General features: G+C 43.9%; 1 protein-coding gene across 4 annotated transcripts in view; it reads right to left on the bottom strand.

The window, feature by feature from the left end:
- The window catches only part of dscamb (Down syndrome cell adhesion molecule b), a gene marked incomplete at its 3' end in the record, with an annotated part of 129591 nt that overhangs the window by 53296 nt on the left and 63795 nt on the right, over positions 1-12500 (bottom strand). The gene's annotated exons all lie outside the window — the stretch shown is intronic.

The following is a 12500-nucleotide window of genomic DNA, read 5'->3' as shown; positions in this document are numbered from 1 at the left end:
ATAATGGCACTACAAAATGGCATAACGGCATATATTGAAATTACAATTTCAAACATTGGTTTAAAATTTCCCCAAAATGTAATGTAAATAGGCGGGTATGAGAATAGGCAAGTATGAAATTTCCCCAAAATTTATTGTAAATAGGCAGGTATGAGAAAAGACGATTGTAGAAATCGAACGATTCCCTACAAGATCACCGTCCTCTCAAATAGTTGCGATTTTTTTAATAACTGTGGCGGTTCCAAACGGTGAGGCCTATAAGCCTCCCTCTTCCTCCCCTCGTGCCCCCGACAACATCGTCCAGAGCTGCGTGAGAGAAGCAGATATAACCTCAACTAACACGTTGCCTCTTGTGGACTTTCTACAAGGTTTCAGCTGCAACCTATGGGAATAGAGGGTGAGGCAAAAATGTGCAGAGTTGCTGGAGGCGGAGGAACGAGGCAACTTCTGCATACGCTTGTTTGTAATTTTCATATTTCTTGTGGAGCTTCGGGGTCAAGGTGGACTTCCTCTGAGCATACATTTCTACGCTGATAAAAAAAACTCACAACGTACCCTACATGAGAAACGTCTGCGCTTGTAAAATCTCTTATTTCTCCAAGGATTATGCCACGGCAACTCCCCATATTTCTCCTCCTCAAATTGCCTCCTGGAGATCAGGCAGATAAATCCCTAGGTTGGTTCCCCGAGAACAAACTATCAAAAAAAACGCCCCGGCGTGGTTTGAATATCAGTAAAAGCGCAAGCCAATTACAGTAAATTAAAGAAATAAGGAAACACGCGATAACCCAAATAAGAGTTCTACTTCTGCACTAATTCTTCCGACAAAACGCGTTTAATAACAACGGGCTGTTTTTAATATTCCACTTGAGACTCATACAAAGCGCGCTCGGTATGCTAACATTTGATATGCATTTTTGGATGTTTAAACATGAAAAGGGAAAAAAAATCAACCTTGCGGGGTTAATGGGGAAATGCAGATAGATGCAAAAATTGCTCCGCTATTGTAAGCATTGACCTAGATACAACCGACAGCAACAACAGGTTCCATGGATTTGATGTCCTGAAGGGCCTTCACTGCTTTATATGCAGGGCTCTGAGACAGGCAGCCAGCAAGTGGAATCCATAAAGAGAGGGCGGAGAGTGTGTGCGTGTGTGTGTGTGTGTGTGTGTGTGTGTGTGTGCGTGCGTGCGTGCGTGTGTGTGTGTGTGTGTGTGTGTGTGTGTGTGTGTGTGTGTGCGTGCCTGCGTGCGTGCGTGCGTGCGTGCGTGTGTGCCGGGAGGCATGCGAGTATGGAACATTATTGGTGGGAGATAATCTCCTCAAAGGTTGCGGAGGCCAGATACAATAAACACTTTTATTATTATTAACCATTACTTTGCTGCTTCACAATGGAACGGCTGTTCTGTAATTCAGTACGGTACAAGTTTTCTACGCAAAAATGCAAATAAAATAAATAATTGTTTTTGAGTTCAATGAGTTCGTCCGTTAGGTGGTTTATGGTTGTAAATGGGGGGGCAAAATTTACGTAAATGAATACAAATTCAAATCTGAGCGGTAAAACACAATAACACATAACAAAATCAATAAACAATTTCCAGGGCAATAGAAGAAAAACAAACCAAAAACCCCCTCTTTTATTTAAAAACGAAACAAATGACATCCCTGCTCGGAGGAAACATCCCTTTTCCGAGAATTGCGGGGTCTGCTCTGAAGCTGTCCATTTTCAAACAGCCTCTCTTTCTCGTTTCTCTCCTCCCCTTCCAGCCTCTCCATTTTGATTCCGTACCGGTCCTCGGAAATCTCAGTGTGGAATCCATCTTGAGGAAGGCGAAATGGTGTTTCTCTCCAGCTGCTGCAAGCCGCTGCAATTGCCTCCGCGAGCACCTCGATGCTCCTGCGATGCTTTTAAGACGTCAGTGCCCAGTTATTGTGTTATGACAGAAGCCGGTGCAGGCGGAGGGAAGCAGAACGAGGGCTATTGTGTTGAAATGTATTGCATTGTCTCTCTTTCCGCCATCGCCCCCACCCATTCTCTTTTTAATTGTCTTTCAGTCTCTTATCCATCTCAGTATTTCCTTTATTATTATTTTGCATAACGTGAATAAATATATGTACATTATTTACATTCCCACTCCTTGTTCGCAATAACAACACACACACACACACACACACACACACACACACACACACACACACACACACACACACACACACACACACTATTTACATAATTAAAATACAAGTCTGAACAATAACTATAAATAACTATATATATACTTATAATATATTGTAATAACACTGTCATAAGTTCAAGTAACGTGTCCACTAACGTGAACTGTTATTTTTCATCATGTACAGAAATACCCTATATTTATATTTATATTTATATTTATATAGTCAATACTTGCACCCCTACAGCCATTACCTCTTTTGTAATTTATCTTTATGTATAAAAGGTCTATGCAGTAGACAATGCACCCGCTATACACACTATACTACTACTGTACTACTACTACAATACCATACTACAACTACTACTATGAATATGTAGTCGGCCGCATTAAGCAAATTACGATTCTAATAGTGATATGGTTCAATCACAGGAATAGTCTTCAAGAAACAGGTGATCAAAAAAAAACAAAAAAAACGAAAAAACGCGCGTGGCAGAGACCGCCGCGTCACGGCAATGTGAACCTCTCCGTCCCGGCGGCATTAAAACTATTTCCACTCAGAACCCTCCTCTTATTGTCAGATGTCAGAGACGCCCCCCCCCCCCCCGCCGCTCATTCACTGCCAGCGCCCGTGTAAAGTGAAAAAGTGCTCCCCCCTCCGCCAGACACACTTTATCTAATCATCCCCACTTTGCAAGAGACAAAATGTAATACCTCCAGTGGACTCTGGCACTCAGCGGGCGAAATAAGATTAGACGTATAGATGAGCTGCTGTCACAGCATCCCACGCCGCGCGAAAGGTGGAGCGGAGACAGAGTCACTGCGTTTTCCCCCTGATTTAAAAGGGGGGGCGGGTTTGGGGTGGGTTGGGGGTGTGTGGGGTGGGGGTGTGTGTTTATTTAGAGCTTAGGCACTTCAACCGGGTTACCGCATTAGCATGATTTAGAAATAATCAAAGCTTTCTCGCCGCCGCGCCACACGGCTCGAATTAGTCAGCGGTGCCACGAGCCTCGAGAGTGATACAGAGGTTTTGCAGCGGCGCCAGGCGCACGGTGGGCCCGGCGAACGGCGGCGCCCGAAACAACGTCCGCCGCTCGCACGCCACGTGGACGTCACGTCTTGTGGTCGCAGCCTATTATTTGACGGACTGTGTTGTTCTCCACGATCGGGGGGAAGTTCCCCGACGGCGAGAGACCCAGTTTCAGTCTGGTTAAAAGAGACATGACGGAGGGAGGTGATGGATGGATGGGGCTGTGGATGCTCCTGGGCTGCCCGGCTGGTGCTCTGACCCAGTTCCACCTCAACTAGGACTGTACAGCGATTATACAGTATATTAATGATGGAGACAGACAGATGTCCACTGAGGATTTAAGGTCCTGTATGGGACAGCGTGCGGGGAGGGGAAACCTTTTGCTCTCGTATTTCTTAGTCGTTTGCAACACACCACCGCTGTCCATCAAAAGCAATGGTAGCCAAGGGCCGCACGCACGCACGCACGCACGCACGCACGCACGCACGCACGCACGCACACACACACACACACACTTTGATTTAGAATGAATTCATGAAAAAAATAAATATACATTTCTTTAATGAATTTATTTAGAATAAATGTAATAATTTTTTCATCATCCTTTTGGCGAGTGGCACCGCAGGGGTCTACAGACCGCAGGTTGGACACCACAGATATAAAGCCTCAATAAACCACTGCAGTCATAATAATAAACAACACAGAATGTTAAACCCTGCTCCAAAAATATTGAACATAAAAAGGCTCATTACCAGCGCTCATCACACAATGGCATTCAAGAGAATAATATAAAAAGAAAAGCAATCGGCTGGTTTTGCTGATATCATAGCTTAAGCTGTTGGTGTTGCATAAAGTCTATTGCAGGTCCGTCAGTATGTTTTTTTAATTGTATTTTATTATTTACACCTAGGCACCATACATTCACACCTGCACTGACTTCTCACTAACTGTGAGTACTGTCACTTCATCCATCAAAATTACATTCACTTAGGTTACACTACTGATGCATATAATTACCAAAAATACGTACTTTTAACCCTTTCTTTATTGCCACGGCACGTAAATGCTGCAAAAATTTCAAAGGAAACACAAAAAAAACAAACAAATAAAAAACAAATAAGCATAATAAACAAATAGTAAACATCAATCATACAAATGTCTCCATTATCACACCACAACGCCTCCATAATAAATAAACGTGCACCGAACTTCTCTATAGCCGTTCTATCTGCCCACCTGCTGCGTGCATGAATTTCAGGAACAAAAGTGAGCGACAGTGCCGCCATTGAGGCCCCGTGGAAGAAGGGAGCTTTGGTTCGGCGACAGATTTTGGCATAAGATCCAGAATGCTAAGAGAGTCTCTGTTTCTTATTCGCCCTCAAACACCTCAGTGTTCCTGTCTGGCTCATTCTCCTTCCTCTCCTCTCCTCTCCTCTCTCCTTCTCCCCTTTCTTCTCCTTCTCTCCTCTCCTCTCCCCTCTCCTCTCTCCTTCTCCCCTTTCTTCTCCCCTCTTCTCCTTCTCCCCTCTCCTTCTCCCCTCTCCTCTTTCCCTCTCCTCTCCTGTTTCCCTCTCCTCTCCCCTCTCCTCTCTTCTCCTCCCCTCTCCTCTCCTTCTCTCCTCTCCCCTCTCCTCTCTTCTTCTCCCCTTTCTTCTCCTCCCCTCTCCTCTCCTCTCCTTCTCCCTTCTCCTCTCCTTCTCTCCTCTCCGCTCTTCTTCTCCCCTTTCTTCTCCTCTCTTCTGCTTCTCCCCTCTCCTCTCTTCTCCTCCCCTCTCCTCTCCTCTCCTTCTCCCCTCCGCTCCTCCCTCTCCTCTCCCCTCTCCTCTCCTTCCCTCTCCTCTCCTTCCCTCCCCTCCCCTCCCCTCTCCTCTCCTCTCCTTCTCTCCTCCTGCCTCCATCGCTCGCTGCGTCCTGAATGCTAAAGCAGAGGCTGGCTGTGGCGGAGCACCGCAATGAGATCCTGCGGATGCAGAACCTCCACCACAAGTAAAGGCCTTCTTTAAAGACTGACAATGGTGAGCGAGAGAAAATGCCATTTTTCTTATATTGGCTGTTAAATGGTTACATTCCAACCAGTGTTTGATAAAAAAAACAAAAAACTGAAATGCAAATATATATGCATCTTCATAATCATTATAAAATGATTATTGCTGAATTATCTTTTGTTAATTTTCAAAAAAGCCTCCCTCCAAAATGGTTCATGTCGTCTCTATCCAAATTCTCTTTTCTCCAAACACATTTTGTTCTTTATAATTTTCTTAACATATACTGTGTATATATGTATATATAAATAATAAATAATATAATATATTATATTGACAACATTTTAAATCCCATTTGCAGTGACTTGTGGCATCGTGCTTCCCTGCATATAAATAAAAGATTGTGGTTTTCGTTGATCATGAATGATTCACGTGTGCTATAATCCGTGCAAAAAAAAGGGCCAGCTGTCCTGAGAAGAACAATAAAAAAATTATGAACAATTCTACTAGTTAAGGAGGTTTTCTCAATAAATGATGGGACAGCGTTTCCTCTTTCGTTATGGGCTAGATTGACACACTCGTTGATTGAAAAACCTTCCCATTGTACATAACCACTGCTTTTAACCAATGTAGGATACTCAATTATGGAGGATATTATATCAGGCAATACATTGCAGGTGTCCCAGTGGGCTAGTGAAGGGTAATGACCTCTAAACCTCGTCCTCTTTATGACTAGAGCCCAGCTTCAATAAAAGTCCTGCTCTTCATCTCTGGGCTTAAGCCTCGGCCTTATCAGCCACATTTCACCGTCAGCCCCTCTGACATTTCGGCGCCGTGATCGATCACTTTATTGTTTTCGGAAAAGACGCGAGCGGGGACAGCGGGGGCAGTTTCATTCCGCCAGTGTCAAAAATGACAAAACATTATTTGACCCTCCATCACTTCCATGCTCAACACGATACCTTTCCAATATATATATATATATATATATATATATACAAGTATATATAGACAACCCTATTTATCTATCTATCTATCTATCTATCTATCTATCTATCTATCTATCTATCTATCTATCTATCTATCTATCTATCTATCTATCTATCTATCTATCTATCTATCTATCTATCTATCTATCTATCTATCTATCTACCTATCTAATCCTCACAGAAATAAGGTGGATAGTAGACAATAGTTATTCCGCACTCCACATAGAACATAACACACATATTGTAGGCGCTATATTGTTCCATGGCTTTCAATCGGTAACATATTTCTCGGAAGGGGTGACGTGCGTTTCATCGAGCAATAGAGATGAAAAGGTGGATCTCTGTCCATCCCTGTGGAGAGAGGGGTGGGTGGGGGCAATCCCCTTCAAAACGTACCACAGCGCATGGCATGAGGATCAATGACACCTTAATGCACAGCAGGTCGCTGGGCATGGCTGCAGGCGGGCAGGTATGAAGGCACACACACGCAAAGACTTGTGGAAACACAGAAATAGGACACATACACACCCCCACGCACACAAACACACTTAGATGCACAAACTGCTGAAAAGAAGGTTTGGGTCTCCAAGGTTGAAGAGTCTGGGGTTCTGCTGGAGTCTTTGATGAGGTAGGCAGTCCAGTAATCTCCACGGCTGAGCTCAGAGTCATTAAAAAGCTTTACATTACTCTGTCGGGTTACAGTTATATTGGGATAACAACTTTAATGCAACCACAGAAGATAAACGGATTGTGTTCTAGCACAATGCGGAAGTTTGACTGGATGATCAGCATTTATTTTTATAAACCAAATTTGAGGAGAACTGTGTCGAGATAGTCAGCCAAAGATAGTTTGTTTAATAAACCCGACAAGCACTAATAATCTAAATAACTCCTGCAAAGTTGACTGCTGAGTAATGTGATTTCATGAACCACTCATATCATATCACCACTATAATGTGATATTCAGGAATGAAATGAATTCAGAAATGAATGAAAATAAAATATGATGAATGAATGTTACTGCTGCAGAAGCACCAGGGTTGAGGCATAGCAACATCAACAAAGCCCCTGCTAGGCAGCCCCTTCAACAACAAAGTTTCATAGTATAGTACTGTATAGTATAGCATATTATAGCGCAGTATAGAATAGCGCAGTATGGAATAGTGCAGTATAGTATAGTATAGTATAGTATAGTATAGTATAGTATAGTATAGTATAGTGTAGTATAGTGCAGTATAGAATAGTGCAGTATAGTATAGTATAGAATAGTGCAGTATATTGTAGTATAGTATAGTATAGTGTAGTATAGTATATAATAGTACAGAATAGTGCAGTATGGTATAGTATAGTGCAGTACAGAATAGTGCAGTACAGAATAGTGCAGTATAGTATAGTATAGTATAGTATAGTATAGTATAGTATAGTAAAGTGCAGTATAGTGCAGTATAGTATAGTACACTACAGTATCATATAGTATAGAATAGTGCTTGATAATATAGCATAGCATAGTATAGTATCCTATAGTATAGAATAGTGCTGGATAGTATAGTATAGTATAGTATAGAATAGTATAGTATAGTATAGTATAGTATAGTATAGTATAGTATAGTCTAGTATAGTATAGTATCGCATTTTATAGTATACTATAGTTTAGTATAGTATTGAATAGAATAGTGCAGTATAGTATGGCACAGTATAATATAGTGCAGTTTATTATAGTATAGAATTGTGCAGTGTAGTAAAGTATACTATAGTACAGTATAGTGCAGTGTTGTATAGTATAGTATGGTATAGTATAGTATAGTATAGTATAGTATAGTATAGTATAGTTTAGTATAGTATAGTATAGTATAGTATAGTATAGTATAGTATAGTATAGTATAGTATAGTATAGTATAGTATACTGTAGTGTAGTATACTGTAGAATAGTATAGAATATATTAGTATAGTATTGTATAGTATAATATAATGTGATACAGTATAGTATAGAGTATTATAGTATAGTATTGTTTTATGATGATACAATACTACTGAAAGGCATGTGTAACAATACACCAAAATAATAATTTATATTTATATGTATGTACATCAACACAATACCCACAAATTGGCAGTAGAATGAGTGAAAGGAATTATTTTTCCACCATATTAATTACTGAATTCTCAATCCTGGATCTGGGTTGCTACTCTAGTGTGTGTGTGTGTGTGTGTGTGTGTGTGTGTGTGTGTGTGTGTGTGTGTGTGTGTGTGTGCGCGCGTGTGTGCGTGTGCGCGTGTGTGTTTATGTGTGTGTACACGCAACATGTTGAGCAGTCTCCCATCATAACCTAATTATTGGAGCAGCTTAACAACAGCAATTAGCACATTTCCATCAGACTACACCAATTTGTGAGTCTCATTCCCCAGTATTCAGAGAGAGAGAGAGAGAGAGAGAGAGGGGAGAGAGAGACAGTGAGGGAGAGAGACTTTGACCTAGAGAGAGAGAGAGAGAGAGAGAGAGAGAGAGGGGAAAAGACAAAGAAAGAGAGTTTATTTGTCATTGAGCTACTGGCAACGCGACATTCATATCGATATAGCTGTGAAAATTGCTTATGGTAATTGCGGTTATTGTAAAACTGGGCTATAGCTTCATGAAACTTCAAATCTTAATCGTAAGGGTTATTTCTTTTGTGCAGTCTGTGTTCAATGACCAACCCCGCCCCCCACCCGCCGCCCCTCCCCCCAACACCGGGAGTCCAGTGGATGTTTCTCCGTTTGACTCCCCAATAAAATGCCACTCCCAGACGACTTGGTCAGATTAATGAAACTGCTCAATCAAACAAATGGTTTCATTAAACTCTGGCAGGCTGGCACTGCGAGCCGGGCCGGTGCACGTTCATGTCGGTAAGTACGTTCCTTTATGACATAAAACAGATTGATGCGGGATTGTTAAGAGATTAGTAACGATCCCATAAATCTATGAAAATCCCAAATTGAGGCCTGTGTTTATCGACCCCATAAACAATATAAGGTTCTTTAATGGAGACATCAGCCACCTGACATTTTGTAAACAAATAGTTTCGCCGCTCTGCTGGACTCTCTGCCCCCCCCCCCCGGCTTAAACTTTGCTGAAGTTTACCGACAGTTGAAGTTTACCAACAGATACAATACAAAAAGAATGCATTCGCTCCTCACTCTGTATTAATCCTGCATTACCGCTGCAGGATTTCCATTTTCTTCTATGCATATATTCAAGATGGCGCCGCTGTCCCCGGGCGCCTACCGGGCGGCTCCGCCGAGACTGTTCTTTTACTTTGTGTCTTCATCAGTTTTTGTTATTTGTTCTGCACCCATTCCATCTTCACTCTGTACATACAGTACGATCGCACTTATGGACATTGGATTAAGGGTACTCGCCACTTTTCCACACTTTTTACCAGCTTCCATTCGTTTTATCCGCCTCTTCGTGGCCCCGGGAGATTCTGCGAAGCCCGCACCAGCACAACAATGGAGAGGAGGCGCCCCCTCCCCGGAAGAAGACAGAGCATAGGGGGAGGCGGGCTGGAGTCCGGAACGGACTATGGGCTTCGGCACATCACCCACCTATACCCAGTGTTCTGCTCGCCAATGTCCAACCTTTGGAGAATAAACTGGACGACGTCAGGGCAAGGATCCAATTCCAACGGGACGTGGGAGACTGTATTATCCTCTGTCTGATGGTTGTCTCCCATGGTACCAAACCGTTCAACCTACAGAATCCTTCTCCATTCTCTGTATGGATAGAAGAGCCGAGTCCGGGAAATCAGCTGGTGTTACCCCGGGAATATTACGCCCTCTCGCCTCACTTGGAACATCTGACGATCATGTGTCGTCCATTTTACGTTCCCCCGCGAGTTCAGTTCGGTCCTCACCACGGCACATCCCTCCACAAGCCGATACTGACGCAGCACAGCGCTATCAGAGCTTCACGATGTGCAAAAACAGACAGCAGACCAGACACCCGGGCACAGTCCTCATCGTGGCGGACCTCAAACAAAGTTCCGCTGAACCTCCACCGACACATCTCCTGTCCCACCAGAGGAGAACGGACATTGGACCACTGCTACACGCAGTTTAAGGAGGGCTCCAAGGCCACCTCGCTTCCACCGTTCAGCAAGTCAGACCATGCCACCATTTTTCCTGACGCCGGAATACAAACAAAACGCCTGGTAGGGGAAGCTCCGGTCAGGCGCTGGGCCGCCCAATCAGAAGCCACGCTGCAGGGACACATGAGCGGCGTCGACCGGGACGTGTTTCGCTCCACCCCCGATGACTTCAGCGAGTTTACGGAAGCGGTGATTAGCTTCGCTGCTAGGCTAACGGATGATGTGGCTCCCATGGTTACGGTGAGATCCTTTTGGAACCAGAAACAGTGGGTGGAAAAATCCATAGGTGGCGTACCGAACGCACACACTGCTGCTCACGACGCCGGGCTCGTGCTGGGGAACAGGGGCGGAGAGGAGTCTCAGCTCCAGCTGTTGGAAAACCAGACGCATGTGGCAAGGACTACGGACTATTACGGACTACAGAGGCAGAGCTACCGCAGTGACGAGGGCCGATGCTTCCCTGGCAGAAGATAAGCCAAGTACCCAATGCACAATGTACATAAATAGTATATATACAGTAACATTTCTGTTGGTCTGGTATTTTTTAAAATGCTGTAAATTGATTTTTATTTCGTTTTTATTAAATTGTATTCCTATTTTCATTTTTTATTCTTATTTGTTCTTTTTTTTTCTATTTGTTCTATGCCAGCATAGCCTCTGGATATGCAGTAGATAGACAAATAAATATTATTTGTATTTGTATCATTTATATTTGTGTGTGACAAATAAATCATGTATATACTGTATATCTATATAGCAACAAAAAATATCCTCTCTCGCTTCCCCCTTCCTTACCCTCCTCTCTCTCAAACCATAAACATCCCCCTAATCTCTGTCTTCCTTGCTTTTCAGACCCCCCCCACCCCATCCCCATCCCCACCGCCCCTCCCTCCCAAATCCTCGGTCCCTAAACCCACCGTCCCCACCCCCACCCGGGGGCTGCACGCTGAGTGATAGGCCCGCGGATGAGTCTGGACACTGCGTCTGAGGCCCTGGTTTTTAATAGGGTTCTGTTCCCAGTAATTACGCTGACACAATTTGATCAGCGCGGGGCTAAGTATCTTCATCTGAGGGAGATCGGGGGGAATTAACGCTGATGTAATAAGTACAATTTGTCACTATTAAGACAGAGGTGTTGACAGGCACCGGTGTTGTCAGGGCAACTGATGGCTCTCCCGTGCTACAGTATGTATTCCAGTGCATCTGGCAAACAGCACTGGCAGAGGCCCCTCACTAATCGATTCTTTACGCTGCTCCATGCAGCCAAGAGCACAGGCAGCCACCGACACATGGACGTGCAGATACATACTGTACATATGTTCGGGCATACGCCGGGGTTGAACATAAATAGGCACGTAAACGTGTGGGCTTTGCGCTCGGTCGTACAGGTAACGCGCGCGCGCACACACACACACACATACTCACACACACGCGCACAAACAGCCAGCCGCCCACACGATCACAGCATCTGGGCTTGGCTGCAGGTTGTGCTGTTTGCCGAGCATTGTTACAGTACAGCTGGGCTTAAGCTCTGCCCTGAGCTAACACTGGGGGGTGCACTCACAGCAGTACAATGGCCTGGCTCGCATCTGCACACACACACACACACACACACACACACACATACACACAGCTACAGTAGACCCAGCAAGTCCACCCACAGCCGCAACAATACCATCGATCTGTTCACGCACCTTGGGCTCAGATATCTCTAGTATCAAGCTGCAGGTCAATTGCTTTCAACACACACACACACACGATGGCTGACACAATCTTCCATTATTTTCTAATCCATTTCAGCAAAACACGGCAATGGAAAAATAGCCATTAGACATAAAGGCAACGTCCGATAACAGAGAGGGGGCACCTCCTGCATTAATGCGGCGTGGTAAATACGTTTGTGGACCGTTGGTCACCATTGGGCGTGCACAAGTTTAAAAAAAAAACTATCCAATGCACAAGCTGTTAAAGTTATACCTCCGTTAAGATCCTGACCTTTCAGCATGGTGTTTGGTTTCGACGGGCTCCACAACGTTCTTTCCTGACTCAGTATGGCCACCATTACCAGTGGAATATAAATCTTTCAGTTGATTGTTTCAAAGCCAAAAGGGAAGCCGTCAACGGTATTGACTGTATATGAATAACAGTATACACTGTGCTACTGTATCATCAATTACGCAGGGATCGGAAAATGCTCGGC

Source organism: Zeus faber (genome assembly GCF_960531495.2).
Source record: "Zeus faber genome assembly, chromosome: 9".
In the NCBI taxonomy this organism is placed as follows: domain Eukaryota; kingdom Metazoa; phylum Chordata; class Actinopteri; order Zeiformes; family Zeidae; genus Zeus; species Zeus faber.
The sequence above is the reverse complement of the archived record's forward strand: the minus strand, read 5'-3'. Positions and strand labels throughout refer to the sequence as shown.